The sequence below is a fragment of the Artemia sp. Qi Xiang Cuo genome, chromosome 5 (assembly GCF_049724085.1).
Source record: "Artemia sp. Qi Xiang Cuo chromosome 5, ASM4972408v1, whole genome shotgun sequence".
Classification (NCBI taxonomy): Eukaryota; Metazoa; Arthropoda; class Branchiopoda; order Anostraca; family Artemiidae; genus Artemia; species Artemia sp. Qi Xiang Cuo.
The window spans coordinates 27,749,571-27,766,408 of NC_142798.1; the positions used below are offsets into that span (position 1 = coordinate 27,749,571).

Genomic DNA, 16,838 nt, shown 5'->3' on the forward strand with positions numbered 1-16,838 from the left:
AAAACTACTGATTTAACGCAAAAATTTAGTTTTTAATGACCACCAAGTAAAGGAAAACCACACGGAATTAGGCAACTGAGTCTCTCAAACTCTGTAAAGTTCTTTTAAAAGATACAACACATGACCAAAAGGAAAAGAAAAACCACAAGGAATCAGGCAACTGAGTCTCTCAAACCCCTTAAAGCTCTTTTAAAAGATACAAAAAATAGTTATTTAACACTAAAATTTCGTTTTTAATGACAACCAAGTAAATAAAAACCACACGGAATCCTGCAACTGAGTCTCTCAATCCCAGTAAAGCTCTTTTAAAATATACAAAAACAAATTATTAAAAACGAAAAATTCGTAATTAATGAACACCAAGTAAAGAAAAACCACACGGAATTAGGCAACTGAGTCTCTCAAACCCTGTAAAGCTCTTTTAAAAGATACAAAAACTACTTATTTAACACAAAAATGTCGTTTTTAATGACCACCAAGTAATGAAAAACCACATGGAATCCGGCAACTGAGTCTCTCAATCCCCGTAAAGCTCTTTTAAAAGATACAAGAACTACTTATTTAACACAAAAATTTATTTTTTAATGACCACCAATTAAAGAAAAATCACACGGACTCAGGCAACTGAGTCTCTTAAATCCCTTAAAGCTCTTTTAAAAGATACAGAAATACTAATTATTTAACACAAAAATTTCGTTTTTAATCACCATCAAGTAAAGAAAAATCACACGGAATTAGGCAACTGAGTCTCTCAAACCCTGTAAAGCTCTTTTAAAGATACAACAAATGACCACCAAGTAAAGAAAAACCACATGGAATCAGGCAACTGAGTCTCTCAAACCCCTTAAAGCTCTTTTAAAAGATACAAAAACTACTTATTTAACACAAAAATTTCGTTTTTAATGACCACCAAGTAAAGAAAAACCACACGGAATTAGGCAACTGAGTCTCTCATACCCTGTAAATCTCTTTTAAAAGATACAATAAATGACCACCAACTAAAGAAAAACCACTCGGAATTCTTAAACTTATTATCTCAAACCCCCTAAAGCTATTTTAAAATATACAAAAACTAATGATTTAACACAAAAATTTCGTTTTTAATGACCACTAAGTAAAGAAAAATCACACGGAATCAGGCAACTGAGTCTCTCAAACCCTGTAAAGCTCTTTTAAAAGATACAACAAATGACCACCAAGTAAAGAAAAACCACAAGGAATCAGGCAACTGAGTCTCTCAATCCCCGTAAAGCTGTTTTAAAAGATACAAAAACTACTTATTTAACACAAAAATTTCATTTTTAATTACCCTCAAGTGAAGAAAAACCACTATGACTACGCAAACTTAGTCTCACACACCGAACAGATCTTTGAAAAGATGCACCAACAAGTTATTAAACACACTAATTTAGTTTTTAATTACCGCCAAGTAAAGAAAAACCACTCAGAATCCGGCAACTGAGTCTCTCAAACCCCTTAAAGCTCTTGTAAAACTGTGACAAGTCAAACCACAACAAAGCACTACCCTCGTGGACCTCAATCTCCATTTAAATCAACCCCCTTGCAACTGAACCACCTTGTAACTGAACCCCTGTATAACTGACACCCCCGGTGAACTGTACCCCCTTTAACTGAACTCTCATGCACCTCCACCCTCCAGGCAACCCAGCTCCCTCAAAACACATTTCAGTCATTTTCTCGTTAAATTGACAATACGCTCCAAAACATCACTTGTGTATTATACAGTTCATAATCATGGCATCTCCTCCACTTCACAAATCCCATTACCCCTTTTTTTGCAAAGGTTAATCAAACATCTCCGATTGTAAAAGCATTAAAAATTTTCCACTCACTAATTACCCCTTTTTTGCAAATGCTAAACAAGAAAAACAAAACTGTCTGCTTTTCAAAAACTTGTCCGTTAAAACTCGAAACAAGACGCGCTGGTTTTATAATACAGGTTTAATTAATTGCGTAAATCTCTTGGCAAAGAGTGTAATGACCTGTAGAACAGAATACCTACCAGAAAGCAAATTACATGGAAATTGCTATACGTCTCGTAGAAATGTTTTCCTATACGTCTCGTAGAATAACATGGTATTTGCTATATGTCTAAGCAAATAGCATGGTAATTCCTATATGTCTAAGCAAATTCATTATTAGCATTCTACTCCTAATTTCCAGAACTTTCAACTACGTTGAACAAAATGGCTATCTAAAAATTTTGTTTGGATGTGTTTGGGGAAAAAATGGGTGTGAGGGGGGTTAGTTGCCCTCCAATCACTTTCGAATATTAAAAAGGGCACTAGCCCTTTGAATTTCCAATGGAATGAACCTTTTTTTCAAGTTTCTACAACAAAGCTTTCAATAAAAACCTTATATGTCCCCAGGGTATAACTTATAACCTTTGTCCTGAGGGCTATGGGGGGATTGTGATCCTCAAAGACCTAATTTCCAGAGCTTTCAACTACGTCGAACAAAATGGCTATCTCAAAATTTTGATTGGATGTGTTCGGGGAAAAGGTGGGCGTGAGAGGGGGGTTAGTCACCCTCCAATCACTTTCGACTATTAAAAGGGGCACTAGCCCTCTCAATTTCCAATTGAATGAACCCTTTTGAAGTTTCTAGGAAAACACTATCTATACAAACCTTATATGCCCCCAGGGTATAACTTAAACCTTTGCCCTGGGGGTTCTTGAGGGTTTTTCATCCTCAAATGTATAATTTCAAGAACTTTCAACTACGTTGAACAAAATGGCAATCCCAAAAGTTTGATTGAATGTGTTTGGGGAAATGGTGGGCGTGAGAGGGGGATTAGTCGCTCTCCATTCACTTTCGACTATCAAAAAGGGCACTAGCCCTTTCAATTTCCAAGCAAATGAGCCCTTTCTGAAGTTTTTAAGACAAAACTTTCTATAAAAACCTTATATGCCCCAAGGGGTATGCATGTTGGGGTATGCCCCCAACTTACAACCCTTGCCCTGAGGGTTCTGAGGTGGTTATCATCCTCAAAGACCTAATTTCCAGAACTTTCAACTACGTTGAAATAATGGATATCTCAAAACTTTGATTGGTTTAGTTTGGGGAAATGGTGGGCGAGAGAGGGGGGTTAGTTGCCCTTCAATCACTTTCGAGTATTAAAAAGGGCACTAGCTGTTTCAATTTCCAATTGAATGAGCCCTTTTTGAAGTTCCTACAACATCGCTTTCTATAAAAAACCTTATATGTCCCCAGGGCATAACTTACAACCCTTGCCCTGAGGGCTGTGGTGGGGGGAGGGGGTATTATTCTAAAACCCCTAATTGCTCCATCATTCAAATACATGGAACAAAATGGCTATCTAAAATTTTGCTTGGATGCATTTGGGTAAAAGGTGGGCGTGATAGGGAGGTTAGTTGCCCTTTAATCAATTTCGGCTATTAAAAAGGTCACTAGCCCTTTGAATTTTCAATTGAATGAGCCCTCTTTCAAGTTTCTACGACATAGCTTTCAATAAAAACCTTATATGCCCCTGGGCATAACTTATAACCCTTGCCCTGAAGACTGCGATGGGAGTTGCCTGCTCAAAGATATAATTTCCAAAACTTTCAACTGCGTTGCAAAAATTGGCTATCTCAAAATTTTGATTGGATGTGTTTAGACCCCGGCGCCGCACCGCTGAGGGAAGACCAGCGGCGGCAGGGCCAAAAACAGCGCGCCGCGCCGCCGGTAAGATGTACCGGTGGAGCGCCGCCGGCACGATCAATGTTGACCGCAAACATTAATGTTTTCATCAGTCTTTCTCAAATCACAGCTGAAATTTACCACAGATTCGAGCCTATTCATGAGTTCAAAACTTCACAAGTCGCTGGCTGGAAACTGGTCTTCTTTGTTATTCATCAAGAGAAGTAGAAATCTGGTAGAAACGAAATGGCTGTGGTGTTTCAGAACCCTTGCATAATGGTTGTAGTGTCTATTGGCTATGTATTCTTAACATAAATAATTATCAAAATTAGTAGTTTTTTTCATCGAGCATTAGGCCTACTGTATACAAAACTTCAAATACTGTATCACAAAATTCGTCAGTTATCTGGGTAAAAACTTTGAATATAAGTTTGAACTTAGAAGCTTAATTTTTTCATAATGCCCTTTGCCAATATCTGCTTTGTCACCTTTGAAATGGGCGACTTTGATATTGATCGTTTTTTTTTTTTGCTCTTTTAGATTCCTAAAAAGCCTTCCTTGCATTAAAAACGGGTTTTAATAATAATTTAAAAGAAATACATCAAGTATAACTCACGAAAATCTTGTTGATTTTTAAATTATCATAGGGGTTGGAAAAATATGTTGTACAGAGTATTTTTGCTTGGCTTCTTCCTTCTTTAATTTACATGTGTTGATTCACATTTCAAAACATTATCCAACTGTCGAAATATATCATACATAAAACATAAAACAATATTTACAATACACAAAAGAACATACAATTGCAAGGAGAAATATATGTAAAACACAAAAACACATCAACCTATCCTACCAATTTTTTCCACAATCATTTATAATCATTTTGAATAGGATAACTTAAAATTTCACCTTAAAAAATAATCAAGCATCAGTTCCCAATGACGAAATGTGGATGACCCACCTCAGTACTGGAAGGAAAATGAAAGATAATTTCCAATCAATGTGCCAGTCTCAACCAATTAGCTTGGTCGAACTTAAATGAATTTATATAATGGACGACATCAGAAAATTGAACAGCTTTTCGAAGAGCACGCATAGCAATTCAGCTTAATCTTGTATGATTCGAATATGTTTCTCAATTATAATTAAACTGAAATGAAAACATTATGACGTTAAAAACTTTTAACGAAGACATTGAACGTTTAGAAATTTTCCTTAGGGGTATTCTCATTGAATTTCCTTTCTTTTAAGATCATGGCAACGCGTGACGGGTAAGCTGGTATACTAATGAAAGTCCAAATATTATTATGTGCAGAAAAAGGTATATTTCAAAATAGTGTGGAGGGACAAAAAATCTAGGGGTCAACTGGTCGAAAAAAATTCCTTCAGTCAAACCTGGAAGTCTATTCTAACTGCGGGATGTGGCTATAATTGTCATGAATAAAAATCAACTTATCCACTTTGTGTTGACTGAGGCTACTTTTAATAAAAAAATTCAAGATTTTTTTGTTTTAACATAATAATTCCCTACCCCCCCCCCCTCTGGACACCACCTTGATAGGATACCGTCTCTTCTTTAAATTAAAAAAAAGTAACTTTTTGGCATCCCTTCTTTCAATAAAAAAAAAAAAAAAAATCAAAGTGCTATAACTTAAATATAATAACTCCCTATGCCCCACTTCTGGATACCGTCTTGATAGGATACCGTCTCTACTGTAAATTAAAAAAAATAGCTTTTTGGCATCCCTACTTTCAATAAAAAAAAATCAAGGTACTATCACTTAAATATAATCATTCCCTATGCCCCCCCCCCTTGGGATACCATCATCTTGATAGGATACCGTCTCTGCTTTAAATAAAAAAAAGAATAATTAACTTATTGGTATCCCTGCTTTAAAAAAAAAAATTCCAGGTATTATCATTTAAATATGATAGCTCAACCCCCCCCCCCCCTCTGTATACCACCTTGATAGGATGCCTACTCTGCTTTAAATTAAAAAAAAAATAAACTTTTTTGCATCCCTGCTTTCATTAAAAAAAAAATTAAAGATATTATCATTTAAATGTAATACCTCCCTACCCCCCCCCCCCCTCTGGATACCACCTTGCTAGGATACCGTCTCAGCTTTACATTAAAAAATAAATTATTTAATAGTTAACTAGGTCACTATACGGTTTCAACAAACACGCGAAATAACGTTAAACAGCTTAATTTTCATTGAAAAAAAAAATTAAGGGTATGAGTAAAGGGGTATGAAGACAACAAGAAAAAATGTGAAATTATTCATATACACCTCGAACTATTGGAAAACTGAGTCATAGATTCGCCGTGGCATTCAATAAGATCCAAAGAATCTAATAAAAAGCAGTACACACAGAATCCAAGTTAGGCAACGTGCCTATGAGACATTAACAAAGATCCAAGACACTAAACAATTCCCAATGGGGGGCCCTGGTCCTATCAGAATATTTAATAGTTTCCGTATTCCTTTTACATCTTTTTCTTCCATATCTACTTTAAATGAAAAAAATAAAAATACTTTTTGCATCCCTGCTTTCAATATAAAAAATGAGGTATTATCATTTAAAAATGATAGCCCCTTATCCCCCCCCCTATAGGCAATAATTTACAATTTTTTTATGAATAATATTTTTGGGGTAATTTCCGTTTCAATCTTTAATTCCCCAACCTTTTACATAGCTTAGTCTATAGCTAAATTTTGTCTCAATAAAAGGTTATTTTTTTTGGGGGGGGGGGGGGTAAAATATTTTTCTGACAGAAGATTGTGTTTTCTTTAATATATCAAGCATTCAACAATTGAGTATTCAACATTAAGAAAATCTTATCTAAAAACAGCAAAAGAAAAATTCTGCAAACTTACAATTCAGCTGTAGAAACGATTTTTCTGCTATCAATTTCAAAATCATACTGTAGTGAATGTTGCGTTCTATAATTCTATTCAACTTGAAAATAAAATTCTTGACTACGAATGGTGTTAGGAATTACAATTGGGAAGACGGATTTGAAATTATTTAAACTCATTTCATAAAGACGATACTTTTTTTGTCAACTTATGAAGACCTGTGCATATTGCAATATTTGCAATGTATTCGCACATTGCATCTGTCTGGTTTTTATGCAAAAGAACAAGAGACGAAAATTAACGAACTAGAGAGTAGTGAAGAATTATGGTATTCAAAGTAATATTTGGCTGGGAAAGTCACTGGTGATAAATCGCTAGGAGTGGCACCGTGATTTCGTGGTTTTAGGGGATTCGGGGAACCAAATGTTTTTTCGGGGTGACGCATAGATTTTAGGGGAAATACTCGAAAATTCGGCGATAGTGCAAGCCCTGCTTGATTTCTAATCGGGAAAATCGAAATACTAAACCACACGAGAAGGAAAAGCTCCGAGGTTGCGGTCATCGCAATAAGAAATTGCCGCGAAATTAATTTAAAGTCGACCGAACGCCGCCGCCTTTGCCGACGGCGGCGCGCCTGCGGTGCGCCGGTGGCGCTGCGACACTTCGGCGGCGTTTGATCGGGCCTCTTGTCGACGGCGTTCGTTCGATACGCCGGCGCGGTGCCGGGGTCTAGATGTGTTTGGATCAATGGTGGGCGTGGAAGGGCTGTTAGGTGCTTTCCAATCACTTGCGACTATTAAAAAGGGCACTAGCCATTTCAATTTCCAATCGAATGAGCCCTATTTGAAGTTTCTTTCGACAACGTTTTCTATAAAAACCTTATATGCCCCCGGGGCATAACTTACAACCCTTGCCCTCAGGGCTGTGGGGGGGGGGGGTGTCATCCTCCAAGACATAATTTTCAGAATTTTCAACAACGTTGAACAAAATGGCTATCTCAAAATTTTGATTGGATGTGTTTGGGGAAAAGGTGTGAGAGGGGGGTTAGTTGCCCTCCAATCACTTTCGACTATTAAAAAGGGCACTAGCCCTTTAAATTTCCAATCGAATGAGCCCTTTTTGAAGTTTCTACGACAAAGCTTTCTGTAAAAACCTTATATGCCCCCAGGGTATAACTTACCACCCTTGCCCTGGGGGCTTTGGGGAGAGTTTCCTCCTTAAAAACATAATTTTTATCTGGAAATCAACTACGCAGAACATAATGGCTAGCTCAAAATTTTAATTGAACGTTTTTGGATAAATGGTGGGCGTGCAAGGGTTGTTAGGTGCTTTCCAATCACTTCCGATTATTAAAAAGGGCTCTAGCCATTTCAATTTCCAATCGAATGAGCCCTTTTTGAAGTTTCTTTCGACAACGCTTTCTATAAAAAAAACCTTATATGCTCCCAGGGCATAACTTACACCCTTGCCCTGAGGGCTGTGGGGGGGGGGATTGTCATCCTCAAAGACATAATTTCCAGAACTTTCAACAACGTTGAACAAAATGGTTATCTTAAAATTTTGATTGGATGTGTTTGGGGAAAAGGTATGTGTGAGAGGGGGGTTAGTTGCCCTCAAATCACTTTCAACAATTAAAAAGGGCACTATCCCTTTAAATCTCCAATCGAATTAGCCCTTTTAGAAGTGTCTACAACAAAGCTTTCTATAAAAACCTTATATGCCCCCAGGGAATAACTTACAACCCTTGCCCTGAGGGCTGTGGGAGAGTTTCCTCCTCAGAAACATAATTTTTATCTGGAAATCAACTACGTTGAACAAAATGGCTATCTCAAAATTTTGATTGGACGTGTTTGGGGAAATGGTGGGCGTTGAAGGGGGATTTAGTTGCCTTCCAATCACTTTCAACTATTAAAAAGGGCACAAGCCACTCCAATTTGGAATCAAATGAGCCCTTTTCGAAGTTTCTATGACCACTGCTTCGATACGAAGTGCCCTGGTCTAAAGGAAATAAAAATAATAATACATTGTGCCAACATCGTTCTTTACTTAGGCAGCGCTATTGCGCTGCCTATGATAAATTGTACCCAAGTGAAATCTCAGTTCCGTGTCTTGCTCCCTTTGAGTAGATTATGTGGGTGTTTGCTCGACCTAAAGTCTTGCCGCGTCCTTTCAATTTAATTATCCTGTGTTGTTTTTATTACTCCCCTTATCAGAGATCCGCTGACAAAATAAATTTTATCCAAAAAATGCATGCAAGTGCTGACTTTGTACTATCAAAATACCCAAATGCTGGAATTTTCCCGATGGGTGACGCAAATGATTTAAAACTTGAATCTACATGTAATGCCTTAAATTTAAAACAAACTGTAAAGGTCTCAACTACCAACGGCTGTACTACTCTTGATTTAATTTGCACCAAGCTTTCGAAGTTTTACAAACCCGTCTCTACTCTGCCCCCTCTAGAGGTAGTTACCACTTTAGCCTCCTCCTACTTGTATCTCCGCTGGCTAAAGTTAAACAGTCGTTTTCTATTACTGAAGTCGTTTTTAGACATCTTATTGACTCAGGACTATAATTTTGGCTCTTGGACTACTACTGAAAATTGGTCCACTGTGTATCAAGTAAATTCCACTAAAGTAAATATAATGACGATAAATTCTTGGAATCCACTCCCTTTTTCCTTGACCCTATCCGACCCGAAATGCTTGTGACTAACTGGTGTCTCCAGATAAACTCCTTGGTGTCACAATTTCAAATAATCTTAAGTGAAACATGCATGTTTCAAATATTGTTAAACAAGCAAATGTTTCATTATCTATGTTAAAACTTTTAAACAAATTTAATTGCCCTAAGATGCATTCCCTCCGTGTTTATTTATCATTTATCAGGCCGCTATTGGAATATGCATGTCCCGACTGGGATTTGCAACTTTCAAGTGAACTTAGCGACAAAATTGAGTCAGTCCAAAAGCGTTCGCTAAGGATCATCTACAAAGAGAGCAAAATTCCATACTCCTTCCTCCTTAAATCCGCACGCATTACCACGTTAAAAGAAAGGAGAGAACAAAATTGTTTGCGTTTTGTTAAATCTGCAATATCTAATTCTCGCACTGAGGACATCTTCCCCGATTTTCACGACCCCATTAGACCCCGACTCCCCCGCTTAGATTTCTTGGCAATTCCAATGTACTCTCCGATCCATGCCGTTACTGAGAGGTTCCGGAAAAGTTTTAGCCCCTTTATTCTGGAGCGCCTTAATAATTCCTGAACTATGTCCTGCACTAATATTAACTCCGCCGTCCGTTTTTTTAGTTGTTGGTGTATGCTCACAATAATCATACGTCATTTTTTTTTTGAGTATTTGACTTCAGTATTTGACTTTGAATACCAATTCGGCAAGGTTTTTCTTCTAGCCTTGATTTTTTTTTATCCCCCACCCTGTATCTGTTTTTGCCATTAATCGCATAAAGTTCATTTTAGTTCTTGGACTTAGAGTTTTTTTTCTTTTGCGTTAAATTTTTATTGACCATTTTCATGCTTGATTGGTTTTTCTTTAGTTTTATCTTGCTATATAATTTGTTTCTTTGTTTTGCTTTTTCCTTTTAGACATATGAAGCGAATTCGGCTCAATTAGAGCTGTGATAGCCTTTTAAAAATAAATATTATCTTATGTCACAAAACAACTTATTTAATGACAACTTTTGATCATGTATGATCAACTATAGACATGAGTGAATAAAAGCTCTAAAACAAAATTTTAAAATCACTCCACTGTTATGCAATAAATGTATCCTCCGTGGTGGCTTTTGTGCAAAATTGTATGGCCGAAATTGCATTAACAAGGTATCCCCATAAGGCCTATCGTAGCATATATAAAATCACTCACTTCATATCGTAAAATGGCTATGCATAGTTTTCAAATTTTTGCTCCATTTCCAAAAATCACATATAAATAACTCCTTAGATCTAGTAAAAAAGTTTAAAAAAATAAAAATCAGAAAACACAACAGTAAGTAGCTTTGATATTGTTTCCATGTATACAAACATTGATGCCGCGAAATCGGAGCTATTGTAAAAAAAGAAAACGAACAAGATTATCATTTAATTGAAGATTCGGCAACAGGGCTTGATTGTGATGTTTTAATGACCTTAGTTAAACTTTAAAACATATATTCAATGCACTTCCAGTTTCTTAATTATTTTTAATAATTTTCACTGTCTTGAAATAATTCCTCGCTGTTTTACCTTTTGTTATTGGTGCTGACAGGGGCATCTCGAGAGGGAGGGGTGCACGCCCCCCCCCCGATCTTTTTTGGCGTTCGGTAAATAAATTTTGCAAAATAAGCCGAAATTTTGCAAAATAAACTGAAATTTAGCAAAATAAACTGAAATTTAGCAAAATTCTTGATTTCTGCAGAAAATTCGGCATAAATCAGGTAGCGATTCGGTAAAATTTGCGAAGAACCCCCCCCCCCAAATAAAATGAGCCTCAGGACGCCCCTGGGTGCTGATAGTGTGGTAAACGAGCTCTTGAAGTAAGGAGGTTGCTAAGTTAGAAATAAATTGCTGATGATTTTGACTACGTTCTTTATCCTGTATTGGCGCAGTCTGTTTGATCCCAGCTTGGTAATAAGGAACCCAGATATCAAACCTAGCTGTAGCAACACATAGCAGGGCTCGGAATTTGAATTTGGTCGTGAGATTATGCAAAAGCATCCCTATATTAATCTAAATAAGAAAAAAAAGAATATGTTTTCTGAAAAGGGGCAAGTAACTAGCGATTTTAGGGAAACTTTAATTAAACCCTTTATAAGAAGGGGATATGAATAAATGTGGTAATTATAGAGGTATTAGTTTGATTTCAGCAGGAAGTAAATTCCCTTGTGTGATGATGCTTTTTAAACTTAGAGATGCTGCAGATAAAGTTTTAAGAAAAAAGAAAAATAGTGTAGTTTAAGAAGGGGAAAGGATGCGTCGACCAAATTTTCACCATTAGATTGATAATTGAGAAGTGCCTTAATCATCAGACTCCTTTGGCCCTTAGTTTTATAGATTATGAACAGCAATGATGTAATTTGCTATGGGACAAGGGGGCAACTGCCCCCAGACCCTAGTTCCCCTCCCCCAGCTATAATTTAGCATCTTCAAAAATCTTGTTAAGGCATTGATAGGCCTACATAATTCAAGCTTCCTCAGATACAGATCAGTCGTCTTTTATAAACCTTTGCCTTTATATTACTATATGGCTCATTTTTTCATTTTCACTGTCAATTTCACTTTACTTGGGAAAATCAACTCCAACTTTGCCCCCCCCCCCCCAGGATTCTCACGAAATTACACCACTGATGAACAGTCGTTCGATTCAGCTGATAGAAGTGCTTTAGTGAAGGTCCTATCCTTGTACGGTGTACCAGATAAATACATTAAAGTGATTAGTGAAATGTACGAAAACAATATTCCTGCCGTTAAGGCAGGAAATGAGGTTAGCAGCTGGCTTGATATTGGAAGCTACGGTAATGATAGGGGTCAAGTATGGTTCTGAAAATTGGACGCTTTGGAAGACACAGGAGGATATGTTGTATGTTTTCCAGATGTATTGTCTATAGAAAATTTAGGTACCCGTTTGAGTAACCGAATATCAAACAACAAGCTGCATAAAAAATTTGGTTTCATCCCACTTTCTAGGGATGTAATGAGAGAAAGGTTGAGATGGCTAGGACATGTTATGCGGACGAACTGTGACAGATTACTAAAGATCGTCCGTTTCGACCATCCAGCTAATTTGAAACGAAAATCAGGTCGTTCCCGAATTGGATGGGAAGAGGTCTTAAGGAAGGACTTAAAGGAAACTGAAATTTCTCGGGAGAATGGAGAGAGGGCAGCTTTGAATAGATTAGGATGGAAAAGGAGCGTGCATAGCTGCATTGATCTCAGGCGGCTGGGTACTTCAGAGGGCTGCTGGTAGCAGTAGTAGTAGTTTTTCACTTTGGTCTGTAATAACTGGCGTCTTATACACGGCCTTTTGTTTTTCACCCCTGTCTACGATCTCGTCACTTTAGCCGATTTGTATTTTGGTACTTGGCTTCAATTAGTTTGATAAAGGAGGGTAGCGTTGTGAGTCTGAGGTCCGTTTCTGTATAGTTTTGTAGTCCTTTGTCAGTGCTAGTCTGCCGTAGCTGAAATGTCGAACATGTAGTCTATTTGCTTATAGCATTGTAATTAACTAAGAAAATTAAAAAAAACAAGTTTTTTTAACTGAAAGTAAGGAGCGAGATTAAAACTTAAAACGAACAGGAATTATTCCGTATATGAAAGGGGCTGTGCCCTCCTCAACGCCTCGTTCTTTACGCTAAAGTTTTTTATTGTTTTAAAAAATAAAGTTCTTAGACAGAGTAAAATTTTAGCGTAAAGAGCGAGGCGTTGAGGAGGTGACAGCTACTTTCATATACAGAATAATTTCTGTTCGTTTTAAGTTTTAATGTCGCTCCTTACTTTCAGTTAAAAAACTTGGTTTTTTTATTTAATTTCTCATCGTTTTTTAGTTAATGCAGCTTTTATTTTGGCTCGCCGTCATTGAATAAGTAAACAAAATTTGCATAAAAACTTTACTTTTCTTTTGCTAAATGGCTGTCTCTAAATTTGGTTCTGACGTAATTTACAAATTAACTTACGTAACGAACTTCTATATTCGTATATTTTCTTCTGGCAAAAAATACAAAGTTGCAGATTTTTGCAGATATGAGCTTGAAACCTATGTTATAGGGTTTTCTGATATGCTGAATCTGACGGTGTGATTTTCATTAAATTGTTTTCACTTTTAGGGGATGTTTTCCCCCTCTTTAAAAATCAGGTAAATTTTCTCAGGCTCGTAGCCTTTGATGAGTAATACTAAATTTAATAAAATTCATATATTTAGAATCAGCATTATAAGCCCATTCTTTTGATACATTTATTGACATCAAAGTTCCGTTTTTAAAAGTTTCGATTACTATTGAGCCGTATCGCTTGTTTTTTTTTATTGTTTTTTTTTTATTACGTATATGTTATTACGTATATTATGGGGTTCTAGTCAATACCACGCTCTTTACGTTAAAAGTTAAAAAAATTTTAAATTCACAAACCCCTGAATCACAAAGGCCGTTTAATTAGAATAGATAGTTCTTTTGAAAGCACTAAAAACAAACTATAGCGTAAAGAGCGAGGTATTGACTTGGGGGAAAACCCCCTCATATACGTAATAATTTCTGTTCATTTTGAGCTCCTTACATTCAGTTGAAAAAACTTATTTTTTTTTATTTAGTTTCTGATCGGTTTTTAAGTAATGCTGGGAAACCCGGCGCCCCCTTCATAGAAATGTCCCCTACCCAAAAGAAACATCCTCCACGGAAAGATTCTCCCGAGTAACCCCCTCCTCCAGCCCCCCCCCCTCCACCAGAAAAAATTCTTCCTGAAAATGTTTGTATACCTCCCAATAACCAATACAATATGTAAGCAATGGGCAAAGTTCATAACTTGCAGCCCTTCCCCTGGGAACTGTGAGGGATTAAGTCATCGTAAAACATATATTTATTAGATTTTCGACTATGTTGAATAAAATGGCTATCTCAAAATTTTAATTGGGTGACGTTGAGAAAAAAATGAGCGTGGGAGGAGGCCTAGTTGCCCTCCATTTTTTTGGTCGCTTAAAAAGGGCACTAGAACTTTTAATTTCCGTTCCAATGAGCATTCTTACGTTATTCTAGGACCACTGGGTCAATACGATTACCCCTGGGAAAAAAAAAACAAATAAATAAACACGCACCCGTGATCTTTCTTCTGGCAAAAAATGCAAAATTCCACATTTTTGTAGATAGGAACGTGAAACCTCTACAGTAGGGTTCTCTGATACGCTGAATATGATGGTGTGATTTTCAATTAGGTTCTATGACTTTTAGTGGGTCTTTCCCCCTTTTTTTGAAAATCAGCCTAATTTTCTCATGCGCGTCACTTTTGATTGGTTAGATAAAGCTTGATGAAATTTAAATATTGGAAATCAAAATTTAAATCTAATTCTTTTGATGTATCTATTGGTACATAAATTCCGTTTTTTAGAGTTTCAGTTACCATTGAGCCGGGTCGCTCCTTACTTACAGTTCGTTACCACGAACTGTTTGATTGGAGGAATATTATAAGAAATTTCTTTACATGGGAAATAAATCCTGTTTTCTTTTTTTGTGTGAGTGTTCTTATTTTTTTTTTTTTTTTTTTAGTCATGCTCCAGAGTCCAGAGGCTGATGAGTGGAATTAGAGTATAATGACCCTTTAGAACGACTATTCACTGACAATGAAAAAAAAAATCCTTGAAAATTACCAACCTAGACATATGAAGCTAAGAGAGGAGAGGAAATAATAAATGAAAAATACAACCAAAAAAGGTGAGAAAACGAGGATTTTGTCAGCCAGTGGCAAAAACATGAAGACGAAAAACAAGCAAATATTTCGACAAGGACCTCCGCCAAGTCGTCCTCAGTGCTAAACGAAAAAGAAAAGAAGAAGAATAAAAAAAAATATAACCTATTGGAGTTTACTGTACAAGATACGAACAGACACTGAATGAAAGACCAAGCCGAAACCAATGAAAGACAATATTTACCAAAGAGATTGAGCAAGAATGTTTTGCCTCGCGATACTTTTTGCTTGTCTGCAAATTCGGTTTTTATTAGGTATGCAAATAGATTCATTTAAATTTGACTTAGTACAAATATCAATTGAGTCTTTTAGTATTAAATTTTATAAATTGGGCTTAATGAAATGTCTCCGGTGTCTCTATTTATAACCCCATTCCTGTTTATATATATTTTTTTATCTCAATTACCTCTTTCACCTCTCTTAGCTCCAATTTCCTTTCCTCTCTTAGATTCATATGTCATGCATAGCCAGTGTGGTCTAAGAAAGTATTTACCAACCTAGGTTACAAATTATGGAAAAAAAGTCTATAACTTTACTATGAAACTATCATGTGCTGATTGGCACCACCCATTTTTCTTCCCAGTTGTGGACTAAGTTGGTTAGACTGAATCAGCTTGCGATTTGGCTCACTTATCGATTAATATTTCTAAAGATGTGTTCCAGTCGCTGTTCATTTAGCTTTTATTGCCATGTTTCAAGGTAGTAGGGAGAAAATCTATGACGTAATAAACCGGAACTGTATAAACAAAAAGAAACAGCTTTTGCATACAATAAAATGTCTCTGCACATACTTCCTTCAAAATAACGATGTTTTTTATGGATAATAAGATATTATTTGATCTAAAGGTTTTTGCATTCCATACGACTTTAAGAGGTTATGATTCCAAATGCCATTCTGGACCTAATCAGTAATTTTTCAACTATTACTTGCGAGCAGTAATCAAATTCCAATCTATTGCGTTTTGTAGAAAACCACAATATGAGAAACTTATTTTCCTCTCAAATCCTTTGGGAGAGAAACATAGGAGATTTGTTGGAAAGCGCACTTTTAATATGGAAAAGTTACAATGAAAGCATATGAAGCAAATGTTGCACAAACTGTTGAAATGTTACACATAACTGAAAGCTGAAAACAGAGTAAGAAATTTAATCTTGAAGACTGGAGGTACCAAAGTGTGACCCTTGGTAAATTGCCCCCTTCAGCACTACTTTTGTACATATATATGTTATACCTCTTTTCACTCTTGTCTGTTCCAGAATTATTCAGAAAATAGTTTTTAATAATTCAATGGGAAATCAATAAAAATCATTAATATGGCAGTGTGAATGTCCTAAATCAGAATACACTAAGAACATATCATATAAATGTTTTTTGATTTGTAACACAGCAGATATACAAGAACTTTTAAGGGTGTTGATTACAAGTCTGAGGCCAATATTGCAATATCAAAGAAGTCCAAAGTCAAAACGCGTGGTCAAATAAACAGTGTTTGACTCTTACCGAAGTGGCCATTTAAAGATCCTTGAGATTGTTAAATTAACTTCTGAGGCTCATATTACAATATAAAATTCAAAATCAAAATACATTAATTATATATTTCACAAATACCATTTGACTTTAACCAAATTCACCACTGAAGGATTACTAAGGTCGTTGATTACAAATCTGGGATGAATGTTGGAATATAGAAAGCGAAAATCATAATGGCATTATTCCTATCGTGACTACCACACCATGTTTATGCTCTTATCTGCCTTTATAGATTAAACTAATTAACCAACAGTGCTTCTGTTAATATATAGACAGACGATTATAGCAGTTAAAAAATGTAAAGGAACAAAAGAAATTTCTATGAAAAGTAAA

General features: G+C 36.2%; 1 protein-coding gene and 1 long non-coding RNA gene across 2 annotated transcripts in view; one reads left to right on the forward strand and one right to left on the reverse strand.

The window, feature by feature from the left end:
• Positions 1 to 15,403, forward strand: part of LOC148951994 (alpha- and gamma-adaptin-binding protein p34-like) — a 44,030-nt gene extending 28,627 nt beyond the window's left edge. The window contains exon 2 of the transcript XR_016141790.1: positions 14,776 to 15,403. The gene's annotated coding sequence lies outside the window, so the exon portion shown is untranslated. The remainder of the gene's footprint in view (positions 1 to 14,775) is intronic.
• Positions 1 to 16,838, reverse strand: part of LOC148951995 (uncharacterized) — a 28,971-nt gene that overhangs the window by 11,124 nt on the left and 1,009 nt on the right. The window lies entirely within an intron of this gene.